Here is a 27,219-nt window from a genome sequence, read left to right as displayed (position 1 = left end):
ACGTCATCTAACGAGATAGTGTTGTTTTATTGCGAGTACGAAACTGCGATAGGTAAAATGTTGTGAAAGCACACAAAATGGCATGAACAAGCCAAATACTGCGTGTTGTACCGTTACAAGTGCGAAACTGCTATGTTTTGACATTCTCGGTAAAGCGCATGCAAGTATCGTGAAACCTTAAAGAAATATGTCATTTAGCGAGATACAACGTTCTGTACTGCAATAAGTTGGTGAAAAACTGTGAGGTTATGCAAATATCGTAATTGTGAACAAAACAGTGTAATAAAGTGTTTTTAGATACAAGTGCGAATGTTAGGTTAGGTTAAGATATGAACCGTCGTAAAACCGCATTAAACAATGTCAATTAGAGAGATGCAGTGTTTTTCACCATTAAAAGTCGGGAACTGCGATATCTAATGTGAAAGCGCTTGCAACCGTCGTTAGGTTAGGTTAGGTTAGGTTGTGTTAGGTTAGGTTAGGTTAGGTTAGATTAGGTTAGGTTGGGTTGAGTTGGGTTAGGTTAGGTTAGGTTAGGTTAGGTTAGGTTGGGTTAGGTTAGGTTAGGTTAGGTTAGGTTACGTTAGGTTAGGTTACGTTAGGTTAGGTTAGGTTAGGTAAGGATAATTTGGTTAGGTTAGGTAAGGTTAGGTTAGGTTAGGTTGGGTTGGGTGTTGTTGGGTTGGGTGTTGTTGGGTTGGGTTGGGTTGGGTTAGGTTGGGTTAGGTTAGGTTAGGTTACGTTAGGTTAGGTTAGGTTAGGTTACGTTAGGTTATGTTAGGTTAGGTTAGGTTAGGTTAGGTCAGGTAAGGTTAGGTTACGTTAGAATGGGTTAGGTTAGGTTAGGTTACGTTAGGTTAGGTTAAGTTAGGTTAGGTTAGGTTTGGTTAGGTTTGGTTAGGTTAGCTTAGGTTAGGTTAGGTTGGGTTGGGTTGGGTTGGGTTAGGTTAGGTTAGGTTAGGTTAGGTTGGGTTAGGTTAGTTTAGGTTAGGTTAGGTTAGGTTAGGTTGGGTTGGGTTGGGTTAGGTTAGGTTAGGTTAGGTTTGGTAAGGTTAGGTTAGGTTAGGTTACGTTAGGTTAAGGTATGAACCGTCGTAAAACCGCATTAAACAATGTCAGTGAGATGCAGTGTTTTTCACCTTTACAAGTTGGGAACTGTGATATCTAATGTGAAAGCGCTTGAAACCGTCGTAATGTTGTAGAAAGCAATGTAAAGTAGCGAGTAAAACGTTTTCTAACGATAGAAGTGCGAAGGTTATGTTAGGTTGAGTTATGTTAGTTTAAGCTAGGTAGCGTCGTGAAACTACCAAAAACAACGTCATCTAACGAGATAGTGTTGTTTTATTGCGAGTACGAAACTGCGATAGGTGAAATGTTGTGAAAGCACACAAAACGGCATGAACAAGCCAAATACTGCGTGTTGTACCGTTACAAGTGCGAAACTGCTATGTTGTGATATTCTCGTTAAAGCGCATGCAAGCATCGTGAAACCTTAAAGAACGATGTCATTTAGCGAGATACAGCGTTCTGTACTGCAATAAGTTGGTGAAAAACTGTGAGGTTATGCAAATATCCTAATTGTGAACGAAACAGTGTAATAGAGCGTTTTTTAATGCAAGTGCGAATGTTAGGTTAGGTTAAGATATGAACCGTCGTAAAACCGCATTAAACAATGTCACTTAGTGAAATGCAGTGTTTTTCACCATTACAAGTCGGGAACTGCGATATCTAATGTGAAAGCGCTTGCAAACGTCGTTAGGTTAGGTTAGGTTAGGTTAGGTTAGGTTACGTTAGGTTAGGTTAGGTTAGGTTTGGTTAGGTTAGGTTAGGTTAGGTTAGGTTAGGGATGTTAGGTAAGGTTTGGTTAGGTTAGGTTAGGTTAGGTTGGGTTAGGTAAAGTTAGGTTAGGTTAAGATATGAACCGCGCTAAAACCGCATTAAACAATGTCACTTAGTGAGATGCTGTGTTTTTCACCATTACAAGTCGGGAACTGCGATATCTAATGTGAAAGCGCATGAAACCGTCGTAATCTTGTAGAAAACATTGTAAAGTAGCGAATAAAACGTTTTCTAACGATAGAAGTGCGAAGGTTCGGTTAGTTTGAGCTAGGTAGCGTCGTGAAGCCACCAAAAACGATGTCATCTAACGAGATAGTGTTGTTTTATTGCGAGTACGAAACTGCGATAGGTGAAATATTGGGAAAGCACACAAAATGGCATGAACTAGCCAGATACTGCGTCTTGTGCCGTTACAAGTGCGAAACTGCTTTATTGTGATATTCTCGTTAAAGCGCATGCAAGTATCGTGAAACCTTAAAGAACGATGTCATTTAGCGAGATACAGCGTTCTGTACTGTAATAGGTTGGTGAGAAACTGTGAGGTCAAGCAAATATCGTAATTGTGAACGAAACAGTGTAATTGAGCGTATTTAGATACAAGTGCGAATGTTAGGTTAGGTTGAGATATCAACCGTCGTAAAACCGCATTAAACAATGTCACTTAGTGAGATGTAGTGTTTTTCAACATTACAAGTCGGGAACTACGATATCTAATGTGAAAGCGCATGAAACCGTCGTAATCTTGTAGAAAACATTGTAAAGTTGCGAGTAAAACGTTTTCTAACGATAGAAGTGCGAAGGTTAGCTTGAGGTATGTTAGTTTAAGCTATGTAGCGTCGTGAGACCACCAAAAAGGACGTCATCTAACGAGATAGTGTTGTTTTATTGCATGTACGAAACTGCAATAGGTGAAATGTTGTGAAAGTACACAAAACGCCTTGAACAAGCCAGATACTGCGTGTTGTACCGTTACAAGTGCGAAACTGCTATAATGTGATATTCTCGTTAAAGCGCATGCAAGCATCGTGAAACCTTAAAGAACGATGTCATTTAGCGAGATACAGCGTTCTGTACTGCAATAAGTTGGTGAAAAACTGTGAGGTTATGCAAATATCGTAATTGTGAACGCAACAGTGTAATAGAGCGTTTTTCAATACAAGTACGAATGTTAGGTTAGGTTAAGATATGAACCGTCGTAAAACCGCATTAAACAATGTCACTTAGTGAGATGCAGTGTTTTTCACCATTACAAGTCGGGAACTGCGATATCTAATGTGAAAGCGCTTGCAAACGTCGTTAGGTTAGGTTAGGTTAGGTTAGGTTAGGTTAGGTTAGGTTAGGTTACGTTAGATTAGGTTTGGTTAGGTTAGGTTAGGTTAGGTTAGGTTAGGTTAGGTTGGGTTAGGTTAGGTAAGGTTACGTTAGGTTAAGGTATGAACCGTCGTAAAACCGCATTAAACAATGTCACATAGTGAGATGCAGTGTTTTTCACCTTTACAAGTTGGGAACTGCGATATCTAATGTGAAAGCGCTTGAAACCGTCGTAATGTTGTAGAAAGCAATGTAAAGTAGCGAGTAAAACGTTTTCTAACGATAGAAGTGCGAAACTTATGTTACGTTATGTTAGTTTAAGCTAGGTAGCGTCGTGAAACCACCAAAAACGACGTCATCTAACGAGATAGTGTTGTTTTATGGCGAGTACGAAACTGCGATAGGTGAAATGTTGTGAAAGCACACAAAACGCAATGAACAAGCCAAATACTGCGTGTTGTACCGTTACAAGTGCGAAACTGCTATGTTGTGATATTCTCGTTGAAGCGCATGCAAGCATCGTGAAATCTTAAAGAACGATGTCATTTAGCGAGATACAGCGTTCTGTACTGCAATAAGTTGGTGAAAAACTGTGAGGTTATGCATATATCCAAATTGTGAACGAAACAGTGTATTAGAGCGTTTTTAATACAAGTGCGAATGTTAGGTTAGGTTAAGATATTAACCGTCGTAAAACCGCATTAAACAATGTCACTTAGTGAGATGCAGTGTTTTTCACCATTACAAGTCGGGAACTGCGATATCTAATGTGAAAGCGCTTGAAAACGTCGTTAGGTTAGGTTAGGTTAGGTTAGGTTTGGTTAGGTTAGGTTAGGTTAGGTCAGCTTAGGGTATGTTAGGTAAGGTTTGGTTAGGGTAGGTTAGGTTAGGTTGGGTTAGGTAAGGTTAGGTTAGGTTAAGATATGAACCGCGCTAAAACCGCATTAAACAATGTCACTTAGTGAGATGCTGTGTTTTTCACCTTTACAAGTTGGGAACTGCGATATCTAATGTGAAAGCGCTTGAAACCGTCGTAATGTTGCAGAAAGTAATGTAAAGTAGCGAGTAAAACGTTTTCTAACGATAGAAGTGCGAAACTTATGTTACGTTATGTTAGTTTAAGCTAGGTAGCGTCGTGAAACCACCAAAAACGACGTCATCTAACGAGATAGTGTTGTTTTATTGCGAGTACGAAACTGCGATAGGTAAAATGTTGTGAAAGCACACAAAACGGCATGAACAAGCCAAATACTGCGTGTTGTACCGTTACAAGTGCGAAACTGCTATGTTTTGACATTCTCGGTAAAGCGCATGCAAGTATCGTGAAACCTTAAAGAACGATGTCATTTAGCGAGATACAGCGTTCTGTACTGTAATAAGTTGGTGAGAAACTGTGAGGTCAAGCAAATATCGTAATTGTGAACGAAACAGTGTAATTGAGCGTCTTTAGATACAAGTGCGAATGTTAGGTTAGGTTAAGATATGAACCGTCGTAAAACCGCATTAAACAATGTCAATTAGTGAGATGCAGTGTTTTTCACCATTAAAAGTCGGGAACTGCGATATCTAATGTGAAAGCGCTTGCAACCGTCGTTAGGTTAGGTTAGGTTAGGTTTTGTTAGGTTAGGTTAGGTTAGGTTAGATTAGGTTAGGTTGGGTTGAGTTGGGTTAGGTTAGGTTAGGTTAGGTTAGGTTGGGTTAGGTTAGGTTAGGTTAGGTTACGTTAGGTTAGGTTAGGTTACGTTAGGTTAGGTTAGGTTAGGTAAGGATAATTTGGTTAGGTTAGGTAAGGTTAGGTTAGGTTAGGTTGGGTTGGGTGTTGTTGGGTTGGGTGTTGTTGGGTTGGGTTGGGTTGGGTTAGGTTGGGTTAGGTTAGGTTAGGTTACGTTAGGTTATGTTAGGTTAGGTTAGGTTACGTTAGGTTAGGTTAGGTCAGGTATGGTTAGGTTACGTTAGAATGGGTTAGGTTAGGTTAGGTTACGTTAGGTTAGGTTAAGTTAGGTTAGGTTAGGTTTGGTTAGGTTTGGTTAGGTTAGCTTAGGTTAGGTTAGGTTGGGTTGGGTTGGGTTGGGTTAGGTTAGGTTAGGTTAGGTTAGGTTGGGTTAGGTTAGTTTAGGTTAGGTTAGGTTAGGTTAGGTTGGGTTGGGTTGGGTTAGGTTAGGTTAGGTTAGGTTTGGTAAGGTTAGGTTAGGTTAGGTTATGTTAGGTTAAGGTATGAACCGTCGTAAAACCGCATTAAACAATGTCACTTAGTGAGATGCAGTGTTTTTCACCTTTACAAGTTGGGAACTGTGATATCTAATGTGAAAGCGCTTGAAACCGTCGTAATGTTGTAGAAAGCAATGTAAAGTAGCGAGTAAAACGTTTTCTAACGATAGAAGTGCGAAGGTTATGTTAGGTTGAGTTATGTTAGTTTAAGCTAGGTAGCGTCGTGAAACTACCAAAAACAACGTCATCTAACGAGATAGTGTTGTTTTATTGCGAGTACGAAACTGCGATAGGTGAAATGTTGTGAAAGCACACAAAACGGCATGAACAAGCCAAATACTGCGTGTTGTACCGTTACAAGTGCGAAACTGCTATGTTGTGATATTCTCGTTAAAGCGCATGCAAGCATCGTGAAACCTTAAAGAACGATGTCATTTAGCGAGATACAGCGTTCTGTACTGCAATAAGTTGGTGAAAAACTGTGAGGTTATGCAAATATCCTAATTGTGAACGAAACAGTGTAATAGAGCGTTTTTTAATGCAAGTGCGAATGTTAGGTTAGGTTAAGATATGAACCGTCGTAAAACCGCATTAAACAATGTCACTTAGTGAAATGCAGTGTTTTTCACCATTACAAGTCGGGAACTGCGATATCTAATGTGAAAGCGCTTGCAAACGTCGTTAGGTTAGGTTAGGTTAGGTTACGTTAGGTTACGTTAGGTTAGGTTAGGTTAGGTTTGGTTAGGTTAGGTTAGGTTAGGTTAGGTTAGGGATGTTAGGTAAGGTTTGGTTAGGTTAGGTTAGGTTAGGTTGGGTTAGGTAAGGTTAGGTTAGGTTAAGATATGAACCGCGCTAAAACCGCATTAAACAATGTCACTTAGTGAGATGCTGTGTTTTTCACCATTACAAGTCGGGAACTGCGATATCTAATGTGAAAGCGCATGAAACCGTCGTAATCTTGTAGAAAACATTGTAAAGTAGCGAATAAAACGTTTTCTAACGATAGAAGTGCGAAGGTTCGGTTAGTTTGAGCTAGGTAGCGTCGTGAAGCCACCAAAAACGATGTCATCTAACGAGATAGTGTTGTTTTATTGCGAGTACGAAACTGCGATAGGTGAAATATTGGGAAAGCACACAAAATGGCATGAACCAGCCAGATACTGCGTCTTGTGCCGTTACAAGTGCGAAACTGCTTTATTGTGATATTCTCGTTAAAGCGCACGCAAGTATCGTGAAACCTTAAAGAACGATGTAATTTAGCGAGATACAGCGTTCTGTACTGTAATAGGTTGGTGAGAAACTGAGGTCAAGCAAATATCGTAATTGTGAACGAAACAGTGTAATTGAGCGTCTTTAGATACAAGTGCGAATGTTAGGTTAGGTTGACATATCAACCGTCGTAAAACCGCATTAAACAATGTCACTTAGTGAGATGTAGTGTTTTTCAACATTACAAGTCGGGAACTACGATATCTAATGTGAAAGCGCATGAAACCGTCGTAATCTTGTAGAAAACATTGTAAAATTGCGAGTAAAACGTTTTCTAACGATAGAAGTGCGAAGGTTAGGTTAGGTTAGGTTAGTTTAAGCTAGGTAGCGTCGTGAAACTACCAAAAACGACGTCATCTAACGAGATAGTGTTGTTTTATTGCGAGTACGAAACTGCGATAGGTAAAATGTTGTGAAAGCACACAAAATGGCATGAACAAGCCAAATACTGCGTGTTGTACCGTTACAAGTGCGAAACTGCTATGTTTTGACATTCTCGGTAAAGCGCATGCAAGTATCGTGAAACCTTAAAGAAATATGTCATTTAGCGAGATACAACGTTCTGTACTGCAATAAGTTGGTGAAAAACTGTGAGGTTATGCAAATATTGTAATTGTGAACAAAACAGTGTAATAAAGTGTTTTTAGATACAAGTGCGAATGTTAGGTTAGGTTAAGATATGAACCGTCGTAAAACCGCATTAAACAATGTCAATTAGAGAGATGCAGTGTTTTTCACCATTAAAAGTCGGGAACTGCGATATCTAATGTGAAAGCGCTTGCAACCGTCGTTAGGTTAGGTTAGGTTAGGTTTTGTTAGGTTAGGTTAGGTTAGGTTAGATTAGGTTAGGTTGGGTTGAGTTGGGTTAGGTTAGGTTAGGTTAGGTTAGGTTGGGTTAGGTTAGGTTAGGTTAGGTTAGGTTACGTTAGGTTAGGTTACGTTAGGTTAGGTTAGGTTAGGTAAGGATAATTTGGTTAGGTTAGGTAAGGTTAGGTTAGGTTAGGTTGGGTTGGGTGTTGTTGGGTTGGGTGTTGTTGGGTTGGGTTGGGTTGGGTTAGGTTGGGTTAGGTTAGGTTAGGTTACGTTAGGTTAGGTTAGGTTAGGTTACGTTAGGTTATGTTAGGTTAGGTTAGGTTACGTTAGGTTAGGTTAGGTCAGGTAAGGTTAGGTTACGTTAGAATGGGTTAGGTTAGGTTAGGTTACGTTAGGTTAGGTTAAGTTAGGTTAGGTTAGGTTTGGTTAGGTTTGGTTAGGTTAGCTTAGGTTAGGTTAGGTTGGGTTGGGTTGGGTTGGGTTAGGTTAGGTTAGGTTAGGTTGGGTTAGGTTAGTTTAGGTTAGGTTAGGTTAGGTTAGGTTGGGTTGGGTTGGGTTAGGTTAGGTTAGGTTAGGTTTGGTAAGGTTAGGTTAGGCTAGGTTACGTTAGGTTAAGGTATGAACCGTCGTAAAACCGCATTAAACAATGTCACTTAGTGAGATGCAGTGTTTTTCACCTTTACAAGTTGGGAACTGTGATATCTAATGTGAAAGCGCTTGAAACCGTCGTAATGTTGTAGAAAGCAATGTAAAGTAGCGAGTAAAACGTTTTCTAACGATAGAAGTGCGAAGGTTATGTTAGGTTGAGTTATGTTAGTTTAAGCTAGGTAGCGTCGTGAAACTACCAAAAACAACGTCATCTAACGAGATAGTGTTGTTTTATTGCGAGTACGAAACTGCGATAGGTAAAATGTTGTGAAAGCGCACAAAATGGCATGAACAAGCCAAATACTGCGTGTTGTACCGTTACAAGTGCGAAACTGCTATGTTTTGACATTCTCGGTAAAGCGCATGCAAGTATCGTGAAACCTTAAAGAAATATGTCATTTAGCGAGATACAACGTTCTGTACTGCAATAAGTTGGTGAAAAACTGTGAGGTTATGCAAATATCGTAATTGTGAACAAAACAGTGTAATAAAGTGTTTTTAGATACAAGTGCGAATGTTAGGTTAGGTTAAGATATGAACCGTCGTAAAACCGCATTAAACAATGTCAATTAGAGAGATGCAGTGTTTTTCACCATTAAAAGTCGGGAACTGCGATATCTAATGTGAAAGCGCTTGCAACCGTCGTTAGGTTAGGTTAGGTTAGGTTTTGTTAGGTTAGGTTAGGTTAGGTTAGATTAGGTTAGGTTGGGTTGAGTTGGGTTAGGTTAGGTTAGGTTAGGTTAGGTTGGGTTAGGTTAGGTTAGGTTAGGTTACGTTAGGTTAGGTTACGTTAGGTTAGGTTAGGTTAGGTAAGGATAATTTGGTTAGGTTAGGTAAGGTTAGGTTAGGTTAGGTTGGGTTGGGTGTTGTTGGGTTGGGTGTTGTTGGGTTGGGTTGGGTTGGGTTAGGTTGGGTTAGGTTAAGTTAGGTTACGTTAGGTTAGGTTAGGTTAGGTTACGTTAGGTTATGTTAGGTTAGGTTAGGTTACGTTAGGTTAGGTTAGGTCAGGTAAGGTTAGGTTACGTTAGAATGGGTTAGGTTAGGTTAGGTTACGTTAGGTTAGGTTAAGTTAGGTTAGGTTAGGTTTGGTTAGGTTTGGTTAGGTTAGCTTAGGTTAGGTTAGGTTGGGTTGGGTTGGGTTGGGTTAGGTTAGGTTAGGTTAGGTTGGGTTAGGTTAGTTTAGGTTAGGTTAGGTTAGGTTAGGTTGGGTTGGGTTGGGTTAGGTTAGGTTAGGTTTGGTAAGGTTAGGTTAGGTTAGGTTACGTTAGGTTAAGGTATGAACCGTCGTAAAACCGCATTAAACAATGTCACTTAGTGAGATGCAGTGTTTTTCACCTTTACAAGTTGGGAACTGTGATATCTAATGTGAAAGCGCTTGAAACCGTCGTAATGTTGTAGAAAGCAATGTAAAGTAGCGAGTAAAACGTTTTCTAACGATAGAAGTGCGAAGGTTATGTTAGGTTGAGTTATGTTAGTTTAAGCTAGGTAGCGTCGTGAAACTACCAAAAACAACGTCATCTAACGAGATAGTGTTGTTTTATTGCGAGTACGAAACTGCGATAGGTGAAATGTTGTGAAAGCACACAAAACGGCATGAACAAGCCAAATACTGCGTGTTGTACCGTTACAAGTGCGAAACTGCTATGTTGTGATATTCTCGTTAAAGCGCATGCAAGCATCGTGAAACCTTAAAGAACGATGTCATTTAGCGAGATACAGCGTTCTGTACTGCAATAAGTTGGTGAAAAACTGTGAGGTTATGCAAATATCCTAATTGTGAACGAAACAGTGTAATAGAGCGTTTTTTAATGCAAGTGCGAATGTTAGGTTAGGTTAAGATATGAACCGTCGTAAAACCGCATTAAACAATGTCACTTAGTGAAATGCAGTGTTTTTCACCATTACAAGTCGGGAACTGCGATATTTAATGTGAAAGCGCTTGCAAACGTCGTTAGGTTAGGTTAGGTTAGGTTAGGTTAGGTTACGTTAGGTTAGGTTAGGTTAGGTTTGGTTAGGTTAGGTTAGGTTAGGTTAGGTTAGGGATGTTAGGTAAGGTTTGGTTAGGTTAGGTTAGGTTAGGTTGGGTTAGGTAAGGTTAGGTTAGGTTAAGATATGAACCGCGCTAAAACCGCATTAAACAATGTCACTTAGTGAGATGCTGTGTTTTTCACCATTACAAGTCGGGAACTGCGATATCTAATGTGAAAGCGCATGAAACCGTCGTAATCTTGTAGAAAACATTGTAAAGTAGCGAATAAAACGTTTTCTAACGATAGAAGTGCGAAGGTTCGGTTAGTTTGAGCTAGGTAGCGTCGTGAAGCCACCAAAAACGATGTCATCTAACGAGATAGTGTTGTTTTATTGCGAGTACGAAACTGCGATAGGTGAAATATTGGGAAAGCACACAAAATGGCATGAACTAGCCAGATACTGCGTCTTGTGCCGTTACAAGTGCGAAACTGCTTTATTGTGATATTCTCGTTAAAGCGCATGCAAGTATCGTGAAACCTTAAAGAACGATGTCATTTAGCGAGATACAGCGTTCTGTACTGTAATAGGTTGGTGAGAAACTGTGAGGTCAAGCAAATATCGTAATTGTGAACGAAACAGTGTAATTGAGCGTATTTAGATACAAGTGCGAATGTTAGGTTAGGTTGAGATATCAACCGTCGTAAAACCGCATTAAACAATGTCACTTAGTGAGATGTAGTGTTTTTCAACATTACAAGTCGGGAACTACGATATCTAATGTGAAAGCGCATGAAACCGTCGTAATCTTGTAGAAAACATTGTAAAGTTGCGAGTAAAACGTTTTCTAACGATAGAAGTGCGAAGGTTAGCTTGAGGTATGTTAGTTTAAGCTATGTAGCGTCGTGAGACCACCAAAAAGGACGTCATCTAACGAGATAGTGTTGTTTTATTGCATGTACGAAACTGCAATAGGTGAAATGTTGTGAAAGTACACAAAACGGCTTGAACAAGCCAGATACTGCGTGTTGTACCGTTACAAGTGCGAAACTGCTATAATGTGATATTCTCGTTAAAGCGCATGCAAGCATCGTGAAACCTTAAAGAACGATGTCATTTAGCGAGATACAGCGTTCTGTACTGCAATAAGTTGGTGAAAAACTGTGAGGTTATGCAAATATCGTAATTGTGAACGAAACAGTGTAATAGAGCGTTTTTCAATACAAGTACGAATGTTAGGTTAGGTTAAGATATGAACCGTCGTAAAACCGCATTAAACAATGTCACTTAGTGAGATGCAGTGTTTTTCACCATTACAAGTCGGGAACTGCGATATCTAATGTGAAAGCGCTTGCAAACGTCGTTAGGTTAGGTTAGGTTAGGTTAGGTTAGGTTAGGTTACGTTACGTTAGGTTAGGTTTGGTTAGGTTAGGTTAGGTTAGGTTAGGTTAGGATATGTTAGGTTAGGTTGGGTTAGGTTAGGTAAGGTTACGTTAGGTTAAGGTATGAACCGTCGTAAAACCGCATTAAACAATGTCACATAGTGAGATGCAGTGTTTTTCACCTTTACAAGTTGGGAACTGCGATATCTAATGTGAAAGCGCTTGAAACCGTCGTAATGTTGTAGAAAGCAATGTAAAGTAGCGAGTAAAACGTTTTCTAACGATAGAAGTGCGAAACTTATGTTACGTTATGTTAGTTTAAGCTAGGTAGCGTCGTGAAACCACCAAAAACGACGTCATCTAACGAGATAGTGTTGTTTTATTGCGAGTACGAAACTGCGATAGGTGAAATGTTGTGAAAGCACACAAAACGCAATGAACAAGCCAAATACTGCGTGTTGTACCGTTACAAGTGCGAAACTGCTATGTTGTGATATTCTCGTTGAAGCGCATGCAAGCATCGTGAAATCTTAAAGAACGATGTCATTTAGCGAGATAGAGCGTTCTGTACTGCAATAAGTTGGTGAAAAATTGTGAGGTTATGCAAATATCCTAATTGTGAACGAAACAGTGTAATAGAGCGTTTTTAATACAAGTGCGAATGTTAGGTTGGGTTAAGATATGAACCGTCGTAAAACCGCATTAAACAATGTCACTTAGTGAGATGCAGTGTTTTTCACCATTACAAGTCGGGAACTGCGATATCTAATGTGAAAGCGCTTGAAAACGTCGTTAGGTTAGGTTAGGTTAGGTTAGGTTTGGTTAGGTTAGGTTAGGTTAGGTCAGCTTAGGGTATGTTAGGTAAGGTTTGGTTAGGGTAGGTTAGGTTAGGTTGGGTTAGGTAAGGTTAGGTTAGGTTAAGATATGAACCGCGCTAAAACCGCATTAAACAATGTCACTTAGTGAGATGCTGTGTTTTTCACCATTACAAGTCGGGAACTGCGATATCTAATGTGAAAGCGCATGAAACCGTCGTAATCTTGTAGAAAACATTGTAAAGTAGCGAATAAAACGTTTTCTAACGATAGAAGTGCGAAGGTTCGGTTAGTTTGAGCTAGGTAGCGTCGTGAAACCACCAAAAACGATGTCATCTAACGAGATAGTGTTGTTTTATTGCGAGTACGAAACTGCGATAGGTGAAATATTGGGAAAGCACACAAAATGGCATGAACTAGCCAGATACTGCGTCTTGTGCCGTTACAAGTGCGAAACTGCTTTATTGTGATATTCTCGTTAAAGCGCATGCAAGTATCTTGAAACCTTAAAGAACGATGTCATTTAGCGAGATACAGCGTTCTGTGCTGTAATAAGTTGGTGAGAAACTGTGAGGTCAAGCAAATATCGTAATTACGAACGAAACAGTGTAATTGAGCGTATCTAGATACAAGTGCGAATGTTAGGTTAGGTTGAGATATCAACCGTCGTAAAACCGCATTAAACAATGTCACTTAGTGAGATGTAGTGTTTTTCAACATTACAAGTAGGGAACTACGATATCTAATGTGAAAGCGCATGAAACCGTCGTAATCTTGTAGAAAACATTGTAAAGTTGCGAGTAAAACGTTTTCTAACGATAGAAGTGCGAAGGTTAGCTTGAGTTATGTTAGTTTAAGCTAGGTAGCGTCGTGAAACTACCAAAAACGACGTCATCTAACGAGATAGTGTTGTTTTATTGCGAGTATTAAACTGCGATAGGTGAAATGTTGTGAAAGCACACAAAACGGCATGAACAAGCCAAATACTGCGTGTTCTACCGTTCCAAGTGCGAAACTGCTATATTGTGATATTCTCGTTAAAGCGCATGCAAGCATCGTGAAACCTTAAAGAACAATGTCATTTAGCGAGATACAGCGTTCTGTACTGCAATAAGTTGGTGAAAAACTGTGAGGTTATGCAAATATCGTAATTGTGAACGAGACAGTGTAATAGAGCGTTTTTCAATACAAGTACGAATGTTAGGTTAGGTTAAGATATTGTCGCGGTACAACGCGAATAAAACACAGATACACCTTGGGACGACGAAAGGCAGCGTGTCCTGAACAGCTCAGTCACAAGATCGTCTTCTTCAGCCTCGAGAGAAGCTAGAGGCCCACTACCTCGTGCCCACTAAATGCCCCATCATCGTTATCGTCCACAAGTAGACACACGTCATTTGCCTCTCTCCCAAAGAGCATCGCCCCGATGCGCAGTCTGTAATGCAGTTTTTTTTCTAAATTAAAGTATCATGCAATCACTCGCTGACGTAGGGTTTCATGCGGACTACGTGAACGAGTTCAGGATGGTGCTGGCGACGCCTTGTACTATACGAACAGTCGGGAACAACTTCGTAAGTGACATCGTTCAGTCGTCGCACAACTAGGTACGGTCCAAAGTATCTTCTTAAAAGTTTTTCGGAAAGTCCTCGTTTTCGTATGGGCGTCCAAACCCATACTTTGTCGCCAGTTTGGTAGACGACTGTTCTGCGGTGAGCATTGTAGCGGCCTGCATCGTAGTCTTGCTGCTGACTGATCCGTAAACGTGCAAGTTGCCTAGCTTCTTCTGCAAGTTCCGTAAACGTGTCGGCGTCCGGGACGATGTCGTCGCCTTCGTGCGGTAACATTGCATCTAACATGGTTCGTACTTCCCGTCCATGAACGAGGCTGAAAGGTGTCATGCGGGTCGTTTCTTGCTTGGCCGTGTTGTATGCAAATGTTATGTAAGGCAAGATTGTATCCCAGTTTTTGTGTTCGACGTCAACGTACATCGAAAGCATGTCTTCAATGGTTTTGTTTAGACGCTCTGTAAGCCCGTTTGTTTGTGGGTGGTATGCGGTGGTTTTACGATGCGTTGTTCCACTCAGCATCAAAACATGGTCCAAAAGAGCTGCTGTAAATGCGGTTCCTCTGTCTGTGATTACGACGGTTGGTGCACCATGCCTCAGTACAATATTCTCGATAAAAAATCTTGCCACCTCCGCTGCTGTACCTCTCTGGATAGCCTTTGTCTCGGCATAACGGGTCAAATAATCCGTCGCGACGATAACCCATCGGTTGCCTGCGGTAGAAGTAGGGAGTGGGCCCAAAATGTCCATGCCGATCTGGTGGAATGGAGTCATTGGGACCTGTACGGGTTGCAGGAGGCCAGCTGGTTTAGTTGGCGGTGACTTGCGTCGCTGGCAGTCGAGACAGGTACGGACGTGGTGCTTCACGGCTGTGGTTAGTCTTGGCCAGGAATACCTTTGCTGTACCCTGGCCAACGTTCTTGTGTAACCCAAGTGGCCAGAGGTAACCTCGTTGTGGCATGCTTTCAGTACTTCGGTGCGAAGGGCTGCTGGGATGACGAGCAGATAGGCAGATCCCGTCGACGAAAAATTTCTTTTATAGAGTACTCCGCCACGTAAACAAAATGATGACAACGCTCTTGCGAAAACTCTTGGCGCCTTCCGAGATCTGCCATCCAAGTAGGTAATTAAGCCAAGCAACTCAGCGTCGTCTCGTTGTTGCTGCGCAGTGGTGGTCGTGTCGAGGACACCGAGAAATGATGTTTCCTCCTCCTCGGGTAGGGTTGCCGACTCAATGGGTGAACGGGACAAACAGTCGGCGTCCATATGTCGCTTCCCTGACTTATGTACGACTGTCATGTCGAATTCCTGCAGCCTGAGACTCCAACGCGCTAATCGGCCGGTAGGGTCTTTAAGATTAGTTAACCAACACAGTGAGTGGTGGTCGCTAATTACTTTGAAGGGGCGGCCATATAAATACGGACGAAATTTTGTAACCGCCCATACCACGGCGAGACACTCCTTCTCAGTCGTGGAGTAATTAGCCTCAGCACGTGTTAACGTTCTGCTTGCGTAAGCGATTACCCTTTCTGCGCCATCTTGCTGCTGCACAAGCACAGCTCCCAGACCGACATTGCTAGCATCGGTGTGAAGCACCGTAGGGGCTCTCTCGTCGAAGTGGGCAAGGACTGGGGGTGTTTGTAGTCGCTGGCGAAGATCGTTAAAAGCAGCTTCCTCTTCGTTATTCCACTCAAAGGTGACGTCTTCTCTTGTTAGGCGAGTTAGTGGTGATGCTATGCGTGCGAAGTCCGCGATAAATCGTCGATAATACGCGCAGAGGCCGAGAAAGCGTCTGACAGCCTTTTTATCGGTCGGCATAGGGAACTGTTCTACAGCTGCGATTTTTTCAGGATCGGGACGAATACCAGCATGACTGACGACATGACCAAGAAATCGCAGCTCTTCGTAGCAAAAGTGGCACTTCTCAGGCTTCAACGTCAGGCCCGCGGACTGTATGGCTCGTAAGACCACCTCAAGTCTTTCAAGGTGCTCGTCAAACGTCGCGGAAAACACTATGACGTCGTCCAGATATACTAGGCATGTTTTCCACTTCAACCCAGAAAGCACGGTATCCATGAGTCTTTGAAAGGTAGCAGGGGCTGAGCACAAACCGAATGGCAAGACCTTAAATTCATATAACCCATCTGGTGTCACAAAAGCGGTCTTCTCGCGGTCTCTCGGGTCCACCTCGATTTGCCAATATCCACTCCGCAAGTCCATTGAAGAGAAGTATCGAGCATGTCGAAGTCTGTCGAGAGAGTCGTCTATACGCGGTAGTGGATATACGTCTTTCTTGGTCACCTGATTTAGCTTCCGGTAATCCACACAGAAGCGCAGGCTGCCGTCCTTTTTCTTAACGAGGACTACAGGCGACGCCCAGGGGCTCTGTGAAGGCTGAATGACGTCATCTTCAAGCATTCTGTCTACCTGCTGTTGTATCGCTTCACGTTCTTTTGGAGCCACGCGATAAGGGTTCTGGTGAATAGGTCTTGCCGTTTCCTCGGTAATTATTCGATGCCTGGTTAGAGGCGTGCGGCCAACTCTTGATGTTGTCGAAAAGCAGTCTTGAAATTTGGCCAGTAACTCAAGGAGTCTGCGTCGGTCGTCTTTTGGCAAAGTAATGCTAACGTCCAGAACAGGCGCTGAATCAAGATTTAGCGACTCGTCGACTACCGCCAAGCAGCCTTCGGCATCTATGACATCGTCGAAGTAAGCGACAGCCGTGCCTTTAGGAAGATGCCGGCGCTCAGCACTAAAATTGGTCAGCAGCAAGTCCGTGCGTCCAGCAGCAACTCTGACGATACCTCGTGCGACAGAAATACCGTGGGTGAAGAGCAGCGAGCTTATTCGGTCCGCAACTCCTTCGGCGTCAAACTGAGCAGCGGCGGCCACAGAAACAAGCGTGCATGACCTCGGAGGGAGAACCACATCGTCATCAGTAAGACGCAGTTGGTTTGGTCGCGCCTCTGGGGAATCGGGTAAGCCCGAACTGTTGCAAAACGTAATCAAGCTCTCTGGTATGTTGATGACGGCACCATATTCCCGTAAAAAGTCCATGCCGAGAATTACGTCTCTGCAGCATGCGGCGATAACGACGAACGACGCCGTGAAAGGAGAACCTCCGATGTCCATTCTTGCGGTACATCTTCCCGAGGGCATCAATAACTGGCCTCCTGCTGTTCTTATATGAGGGCCCGTCCACGGCGTCTTCACTTTTCTGAGGCTGTCAGCGAGGTCCTGACTGATAATGGAGAAGTCGGCACCAGTGTCGACTAAAGCTGTCACTTTCTGGCCGTCGAGAAGAACACTAAGGTCAGCAGTCACAATTTCATCGTTTTCACGGCTTATCGGCTGTATGGCGTCGTGCTGTGGGGGATTCTTGTCGTTATCTTTATGGCCTGCAACCTTGCCCCCGGAGGTCGCCGCTCTCAGTTTCCCCGGCGCGGGCTAGGTGACCTTCTTGTATTAAGGTTCGCATAGGTGCGGTGGTGCGACAAAGGCGAACGCGCGGGGGACGGAGAGCGGGACGGACGTCTCGGACCAAGAGGCTGAGCAGGCATTGCCTTCTCTGCAGTGGTAGAGCCGTCCTCAAAGTGATAACGGGCTCCATAGAAAGAGGTGTCGTCACGGCGCGGAGTGTATTCGTCGTTGGCACGTCGACCGTCAAACCAAGGTCGTTGAGGACGGAATGAATCACCTCGATGCCAGCAATGACGGGCAATATGTCCTGCACCTCCGCAGTGAAAGCATAGTGGACGCCTGTCTACGGTGCGCCATGCATCTGTTTTCCGGGTCGGTGGACGCGTCGATGCCCATGGGGTGGCTGTGGATGGCTGGTTGTGGGGCTGTAGCGTAGGTGTTTGATGCAGTGTCTGCTCTTGCGGCGGATACGAAGGGGCCATCGGCACCTGGTGGTACAGCGTCGGCATAGCGGGTGGTGGACGTCGGAGAGCGGCAGCGTAGCTCATAGGACGCTGCTGAGCATCAGGACTAGCCGTAGACAACGCTTGGTGGATTTCATCGCGTACGACTTCAGCGATCGATGCGATGGGATTTTCAGCAACAGGATTCCGCAACTTCTGCAGTTCCTCGCGAACTATCTCCCTAATCAAGTCTCGCAAACAGCTCTGACTCTCAGACGTCATGGCGGTAGCATTGATTGGGACATTGCAGGACATGCGGTCATATTGCCTGCAGCGTTGATGAAGGGCCCGCTCGATAGCCGTAGCCTCCTTAATGAAGTCAACGACGGTAGTCGGAGGGTTGCGCAGTAGCCCGGCAAAAAGCTGCTCCTTGACACCGCGCATGAGGTAACTCAACTTTTTATCTTCGGTCATGTGCGGGTTAGCTCGTTGAAAGAGACGAGTCATGTCCTCGGCAAACATTGCAACGGTTTCGTTGGGTTTTTGAACCCGTAGCTCCAATAACTGCTGCGCGCGGTCCCTTCTATCGATATTGGCGAAGGTATCGACGAACTTCTCTCGAAAGTCGGGCCAAGCTGACAGATTGCCTTCTCTATTCTCATACCAAGTACGAGCACCGTCGTCAAGGTAGAAATAGGCGCGCCAAAGCTTTTCCTGTTCCGACCAATGATTTACCTTGGCAACACGCTCATAGTGGTCAAGCCAGTCGTGAACGTCTTCATGGGCACCGCCACTAAAGCGATCGGGAACGAGGGGTTGAAAAAGGGTCACCTGAGATGGGTGCGTCGGAAAGCTGCCTTGGGGCACCTGTTGCGAGCTTGCGTTGGCCATTGGTTGAGCTGTGCGGTGCCTAGCAGGTTCCGGCGAGTGAGTCAGCTCTGGCGCGAGGCCTCGCAACCGTCGACTGGAGCGATGTACCGGTGTTTCTACAGGTGACAGTGCGTTTGGACTCGATGAGCGGCTCCCAGCGGGCGTGTGGAGCATCAGACAGGGTTGCGGCCCAGCACCTCCACCAGTGTCGCGGTACAACGCGAATAAAACACAGATACACCTTGGGACGACGAAAGGCAGCGTGTCCTGAACAGCTCAGTCACAAGATCGTCTTCTTCAGCCTCGAGAGAAGCTAGAGGCCCACTACCTCGTTAAAGCGCATGCAAGCATCGTGAAACCTTAAAGAACAATGTCATTTAGCGAGATACAGCGTTCTGTACTGCAATAAGTTGGTGAAAAACTGTGAGGTTATGCAAATATCGTAATTGTGAACGAGACAGTGTAATAGAGCGTTTTTCAATACAAGTACGAATGTTAGGTTAGGTTAAGATATGAACCGTCGTAAAACCGCATTAAACAATGTCACTAAGTGAGATGCAGTGTTTTTCACCATTACAAGTCGGGAACTGCGATATCTAATGTGAAAGCGCTTGCAAACGTCGTTAGGTTAGGTTAGGTTAGGTTAGGTTAGGTTACGTTAGGTTAGGTTTGGTTAGGTTAGGTTAGGTTATGTTAGGTTAGGTTGGGTTAGGTTAGGTTAGGTTACGTTAGGTTAAGGTATGAACCGTCGTAAAACCGCATTAAACAATGTCACTTAGTGAGATGCAGTGTTTTTCACCTTTACAAGTTGGGAACTGCGATATCTAATGTGAAAGCGCTTGAAACCGTCGTAATGTTCCAGAAAGCAATGTAAAGTAGCGAGTAAAACGTTTTCTAACGATAGAAGTGCGAAGGTTATGTTAGGTTGAGTTATGTTAGTTTAAGCTAGGTAGCGTCGTGAAACCACCAAAAACGACGTCATCTAACGAGATAGTGTTGTTTTATTGCGAGTATTAAACTGCGATAGGTGAAATGTTGTGAATGCACACAAAACGGCATGAACAAGCCAAATACTGCGTGTTCTACCGTTACAAGTGCGAAACTGCTATATTGTGATATTCTCGTTAAAGCGCATGCAAGCATCGTGAAACCTTAAAGAACAATGTCATTTAGCGAGATACAGCGTCCTGTACTGCAATAAGTTGGTGCACAACGTTGAGGTTATGCAAATATCGTAATTGTGAACGAAACAGTGTAATAGAGCGTTTTTCAATACAAGTACGAATGTTAGGTTAGGTTGACATATCAACCATCGTAAAACCGCATTAAACAATGTCACTTAGTGAGATGTAGTGTTTTTCAACATTACAAGTCGGGAACTACGATATCTAATGTGAAAGCGCATGAAACCGTCGTAATCTTGTAGAAAACATTGTAAAGTTGCGAGTAAAACGTTTTCTAAGGATAGAAGTGCGAAGGTTAGCTTGAGTTATGTTAGTTTAAGCTATGTAGCGTCGTGAGACCACCAAAAAGGACGTCATCTAACGAGATAGTGTTGTTTTATTGCATGTACGAAACTGCAATAGGTGAAATGTTGTGAAAGTACACAAAACGGCATGAACAAGCCAAATACTGCGTGTTCTACCGTTACAAGTGCGAAACTGCTATATTGTGATATTCTCGTTAAAGCGCAAGCAAGCATCGTGAAACCTTAAAGAACAATGTCATTTAGCGAGATACAGCGTTCTGTACTGCAATAAGTTGGTGAAAAACTGTGAGGTCATGCAAATATCGTAATTGTGAACGAAACAGTGTAATAGAGCGTTTTTCAATACAAGTACGAATGTTAGGTTAGGTTAAGATATGAACCGTCGTAAAACCGCATTAAACAATGTCACTTAGTGAGATGCAGTGTTTTTCACCATTACAAGTCGGGAACTGCGATATCTAATGTGAAAGCGCTTGCAAACGTCGTTAGGTTAGGTTAGGTTAGGTTAGGTTAGGTTAGGTTACATTAGTTAGGTTTGGTTAGGTTAGGTTAGGTTATGTTAGGTTAGGTTGGGTTAGGTTAGGTTAGGTTACGTTAGGTTAAGGTATGAACCGTCGTAAAACCGCAATAAACAATGTCACTTAGTGAGATGCAGTGTTTTTCACCTTTACAAGTTGGGAACTGCGATATCTAATGTGAGAGCGCTTGAAACCGTCGTAATGTTGTAGAAAGCAATGTAAAGTAGCGAGTAAAACGTTTTCTAACGATAGAAGTGCGAAGGTTAGGTTAGGTTAGGTTACTTTAAGCTAGGTAGCGTCGTGAAACTACCAAAAACGACGTCATCTAACGAGATAGTGTTGTTTTATTGCGAGTATTAAACTGCGATAGGTGAAATGTTGTGAAAGCACACAAAACGGCATGAACAAGCCAAATACTGCGTGTTCTACCGTTACAAGTGCGAAACTGCTATATTGTAATATTCTCGTTAAAGCGCATGCAAGCATCGTGAAACCTTAAAGAACAATGTCATTTAGCGAGATACAGCGTTCTGTACTGCAATAAGTTGGTGAAAAACTGTGAGGTTATGCAAATATCGTAATGGTGAACGAAACAGTGTAATAGAGCGTTTTTCAATACAAGTACGAATGTTAGGTTAGGTTAAGATATGAACCGTCGTAAAACCGCATTAAACAATGTCACTTAGTGAGATGCAGTGTTTTTCACCATTACAAGTCGGGAACTGCGATATCCAATGTGAAAGCGCTTGCAAACGTCGTTAGATAAGGTTAGGTTAGGTTAGGTAAGGTTAGGTTAGGTTTGGTTAGGTTAGTTTAGGTTAGGTTAGGTTAGGTTAGATTAGGTTAGGTTGGGTTGAGTTGGGTTAGGTTAGGTTGGGTTAGGTTAGGTTAGGTTAGGTTGGGTTAGGTTAGGTTAGGTTACGTTAGGTTAAGGTATGAACCGTCGTAAAACCGCATTAAACAATGTCACTTAGTGAGATGCAGTGTTTTTCACCTTTACAAGTTGGGAACTGCGATATCTAATGTGAAAGCGCTTGAAACCGTCGTAATGTTCCAGAAAGCAATGTAAAGTAGCGAGTAAAACGTTTTCTAACGATAGAAGTGCGAAGGTTATGTTAGGTTGAGTTATGTTAGTTTAAGCTAGGTAGCGTCGTGAAACCACCAAAAACGACGTCATCTAACGAGATAGTGTTGTTTTATTGCGAGTATTAAACTGCGATAGGTGAAATGTTGTGAATGCACACAAAACGGCATGAACAAGCCAAATACTGCGTGTTCTACCGTTACAAGTGCGAAACTGCTATATTGTGATATTCTCGTTAAAGCGCATGCAAGCATCGTGAAACCTTAAAGAACAATGTCATTTAGCGAGATACAGCGTCCTGTACTGCAATAAGTTGGTGCACAACGTTGAGGTTATGCAAATATCGTAATTGTGAACGAAACAGTGTAATAGAGCGTTTTTCAATACAAGTACGAATGTTAGGTTAGGTTGACATATCAACCATCGTAAAACCGCATTAAACAATGTCACTTAGTGAGATGTAGTGTTTTTCAACATTACAAGTCGGGAACTACGATATCTAATGTGAAAGCGCATGAAACCGTCGTAATCTTGTAGAAAACATTGTAAAGTTGCGAGTAAAACGTTTTCTAAGGATAGAAGTGCGAAGGTTAGCTTGAGTTATGTTAGTTTAAGCTATGTAGCGTCGTGAGACCACCAAAAAGGACGTCATCTAACGAGATAGTGTTGTTTTATTGCATGTACGAAACTGCAATAGGTGAAATGTTGTGAAAGTACACAAAACGGCATGAACAAGCCAAATACTGCGTGTTCTACCGTTACAAGTGCGAAACTGCTATATTGTGATATTCTCGTTAAAGCGCAAGCAAGCATCGTGAAACCTTAAAGAACAATGTCATTTAGCGAGATACAGCGTTCTGTACTGCAATAAGTTGGTGAAAAACTGTGAGGTCATGCAAATATCGTAATTGTGAACGAAACAGTGTAATAGAGCGTTTTTCAATACAAGTACGAATGTTAGGTTAGGTTAAGATATGAACCGTCGTAAAACCGCATTAAACAATGTCACTTAGTGAGATGCAGTGTTTTTCACCATTACAAGTCGGGAACTGCGATATCTAATGTGAAAGCGCTTGCAAACGTCGTTAGGTTAGGTTAGGTTAGGTTAGGTTAGGTTAGGTTACATTAGTTAGGTTTGGTTAGGTTAGGTTAGGTTATGTTAGGTTAGGTTGGGTTAGGTTAGGTTAGGTTACGTTAGGTTAAGGTATGAACCGTCGTAAAACCGCAATAAACAATGTCACTTAGTGAGATGCAGTGTTTTTCACCTTTACAAGTTGGGAACTGCGATATCTAATGTGAGAGCGCTTGAAACCGTCGTAATGTTGTAGAAAGCAATGTAAAGTAGCGAGTAAAACGTTTTCTAACGATAGAAGTGCGAAGGTTAGGTTAGGTTAGGTTACTTTAAGCTAGGTAGCGTCGTGAAACTACCAAAAACGACGTCATCTAACGAGATAGTGTTGTTTTATTGCGAGTATTAAACTGCGATAGGTGAAATGTTGTGAAAGCACACAAAACGGCATGAACAAGCCAAATACTGCGTGTTCTACCGTTACAAGTGCGAAACTGCTATATTGTAATATTCTCGTTAAAGCGCATGCAAGCATCGTGAAACCTTAAAGAACAATGTCATTTAGCGAGATACAGCGTTCTGTACTGCAATAAGTTGGTGAAAAACTGTGAGGTTATGCAAATATCGTAATGGTGAACGAAACAGTGTAATAGAGCGTTTTTCAATACAAGTACGAATGTTAGGTTAGGTTAAGATATGAACCGTCGTAAAACCGCATTAAACAATGTCACTTAGTGAGATGCAGTGTTTTTCACCATTACAAGTCGGGAACTGCGATATCCAATGTGAAAGCGCTTGCAAACGTCGTTAGATAAGGTTAGGTTAGGTTAGGTAAGGTTAGGTTAGGTTTGGTTAGGTTAGTTTAGGTTAGGTTAGGTTAGGTTAGATTAGGTTAGGTTGGGTTGAGTTGGGTTAGGTTAGGTTGGGTTAGGTTAGGTTAGGTTGGGTTAGGTTAGGTTAGGTTAGGTTACGTTAGGTTAGGTTAGGTTACGTTAGGTTAGGTTAGGCTAGGTTACGTTAGGTTAGGTTAGGTTAGGTAAGGATAATTTGGTTAGGTTAGGTAAGGTTAGGTTAGGTTAGGTTAGGTTGGGTTGGGTGTTGTTGGGTTGGGTTGGGTTGGGTTAGGTTGGGTTAGGTTAGGTTAGGTTACGTTAGGTCAGGTAAGGTTAGGTTACGTTAGAATAGGTTAGGTTAGGTTAGGTTAGGTTACGTTAGGTTAGGTTAAGTTAGGTTAGGTTAGGTTTGGTTAGGTTAGGTTAGGTTAGCTTAGGTTAGGTTAGGTTGGGTTGGGTTGGGTTAGGTTGGGTTAGGTTAGGTTAGGTTAGGTTAGGTTGGGTTAGGTTAGTTTAGGTTAGGTTAGGTTAGGTTAGGTTGGGTTGGGTTGGGTTAGGTTAGGTTAGGTAAGGTTAGGTTAGGTTAGGTTAGGTTACGTTAGGTTAAGGTATGAACCGTCGTAAAACCGCATGAAACAATGTCACTTAGTGAGATGCAGTGTTTTTCATCTTTACAAGTTGGGAACTGCGATATCTAATGTGAAAGCGCATGAAACCGTCGTAATCTTGTAGAAAACATTGTAAAGTTGCGAGTAAAACGTTTTCTAACGATATAAGTGCGAAGGTTAGGTTAGGTTAGGTTAGTTTCAGCTAGGTAGCGTCGTGAAACTACCAAAAACGACGTCATCTAACGAGATAGTGTTGTTTTATTGCGAGTACGAAACTGCGATAGGTGAAATATTGGGAAAGCACACAAAATGGCATGAACTAGCCAGATACTGCGTCTTGTGCCGTTACAAGTGAGAAACTGCTTTATTGTGATATTCTCGTTAAAGCGCATGCAAGTATCGTGAAACCTTAAAGAACGATGTCATTTAGCGAGATACAGCGTTCTGTACTGTAATAAGTTGGTGAGAAACTGTGAGGTCAAGCAAATATCGTAATTGTGAACGAAACAGTGTAATTGAGCGTATTTAGATACAAGTGCGAATGTTAGGTTAGGTTGAGATATCAACCGTCGTAAAACCGCATTAAACAATGTCACTTAGTGAGATGTAGTGTTTTTCAACATTACAAGTCGGGAACTGCGATATCTAATGTGAAAGCGCTTGCAAACGTCGTTAGGTTAGGTTAGGTTAGGTTAGGTTAGGTTAGGTTAGGTTAGGTTAGGTTACGTTAGGTTAGGTTTGGTTAGGTTAGGTTAGGTTAGGTTAGGTTAGGTTATGTTAGGCTAGGTTGGGTTAGGTTAGGTTAGGTTACGTTAGGTTAAGGTATGAACCGTCGTAAAACCGCAATAAACAATGTCACTTAGTGAGATGCAGTGTTTTTCACCTTTACAAGTTGGGAACTGCGATATCTAATGTGAAAGCGCTTGAAACCGTCGTAATGTTGCAGAAAGCAATGTAAAGTAGCGAGTAAAACGTTTTCTAACGATAGAAGTGCGAAACTTAGGTTATGTTAGTTTAAGCTAGGTAGCGTCGTGAAACCACCAAAAACGACGTCATCTAACGAGATAGTGTTGTTTTATTGCGAGTACGAAACTGCGATAGGTAAAATGTTGTGAAAGCACACAAAACGGCATGAACAAGCCAAATACTGCGTTTTCTACCGTTACAAGTGCGAAACTGCTATATTGTGATATTCTCGTTAAAGCGCATGCAAGCATCGTGAAACCTTAAAGAAATATGTCATTTAGCGAGATACAACGTTCTGTACTGCAATAAGTTGGTGAAAAACTGTGAGGTTATGCAAATATCGTAATTGTGAACAAAACAGTGTAATAAAGTGTTTTTGGATACAAGTGCGAATGTTAGGTTAGGTTAAGATATGAACCGTCGTAAAACCGCATTAAACAATGTCAATTAGTGAGATGCAGTGTTTTTCACCATTAAAAGTCGGGAACTGCGATATCTAATGTGAAAGCGCTTGCAACCGTCGTTAGGTTAGGTTAGGTTAGGTTTTGTTAGGTTAGGTTAAGTTAGATTAGGTTAGGTTGGGTTGAGTTGGGTTAGGTTAGGTTAGGTTAGGTTAGGTTGGGTTAGGTTAGGTTAGGTTAGGTTAGGTTACGTTAGGTTAGGTTAGGTTACGTTAGGTTAGGTTAGGTTAGGTTACGTTAGGTTAGGTTAGGTTAGGTAAGGATAATTTGGTTAGGTTAGGTAAGGTTAGGTTAGGTTAGGTTGGGTTGGGTGTTGTTGGGTTGGGTGTTGTTGGGTTGGGTTGGGTTGGGTTAGGTTGGGTTAGGTTAGGTTAGGTTACGTTAGGTTAGGTTAGGTTAGGTTACGTTAGGTTATGTTAGGTTAGGTTAGGTTACGTTAGGTTAGGTTAGGTCAGGTAAGGTTAGGTTACGTTAGAATAGGGTAGGTTAGGTTAGGTTACGTTAGGTTAGGTTAAGTTAGGTTAGGTTAGGTTTGGTTAGGTTTGGTTAGGTTAGCTTAGGTTAGGTTAGGTTGGGTTGGGTTGGGTTGGGTTAGGTTAGGTTAGGTTAGGTTGGGTTAGGTTAGGTTAGGTTACGTTAGGTTAGGTTTGGTTAGGTTAGGTTAGGTTATGTTAGGTTAGGTTGGGTTAGGTTAGGTAAGGTTACGTTAGGTTAAGGTATGAACCGTCGTAAAACCGCATTAAACAATGTCACATAGTGAGATGCAGTGTTTTTCACCTTTACAAGTTGGGAACTGCGATATCTAATGTGAAAGCGCTTGAAACCGTCGTAATGTTGTAGAAAGCAATGTAAAGTAGCTAGTAAAACGTTTTCTAACGATAGAAGTGCGAAGGTTCGGTTAGTTTGAGCTAGGTAGCGTCGTGAAGCCACCAAAAACGATGTCATCTAACGAGATAGTGTTGTTTTATTGCGAGTACGAAACTGCGATAGGTGAAATATTGGGAAAGCACACAAAATGGCATGAACTAGCCAGATACTGCGTCTTGTGCCGTTACAAGTGCGAAACTGCTATATTGTGATATTCTCGTTAAAGCGCATGCAAGCATCGTGAAACCTTAAAGAAATATGTCATTTAGCGAGATACAACGTTCTGTACTGCAATAAGTTGGTGAAAAACTGTGAGGTTATGCAAATATCGTAATTGTGAACAAAACAGTGTAATAAAGTGTTTTTGGATACAAGTGCGAATGTTAGGTTAGGTTAAGATATGAACCGTCGTAAAACCGCATTAAACAATGTCAATTAGTGAGATGCAGTGTTTTTCACCATTAAAAGTCGGGAACTGCGATATCTAATGTGAAAGCGCTTGCAACCGTCGTTAGGTTAGGTTAGGTTAGGTTTTGTTAGGTTAGGTTAGGTTAGATTAGGTTAGGTTGGGTTGAGTTGGGTTAGGTTAGGTTAGGTTAGGTTAGGTTAGGTTAGGTTAGGTTAAGATATGAACCGCGCTAAAACCGCATTAAACAATGTCACTTAGTGAGATGCAGTGTTTTTCACCTTTACAAGTTGAGAACTGCGATATCTAATGTGAAAGCGCTTGAAACCGTCGTAATGTTGTAGAAAGCAATGTAAAGTAGCGAGTAAAA

The sequence above is a fragment of the Rhipicephalus microplus genome, chromosome 1, assembly GCF_043290135.1.
Source record: "Rhipicephalus microplus isolate Deutch F79 chromosome 1, USDA_Rmic, whole genome shotgun sequence".
Lineage (NCBI taxonomy): Eukaryota > Metazoa > Arthropoda > Arachnida > Ixodida > Ixodidae > Rhipicephalus > Rhipicephalus microplus.
The sequence above is the reverse complement of the archived record's forward strand: the minus strand, read 5'-3'. Positions refer to the sequence as shown.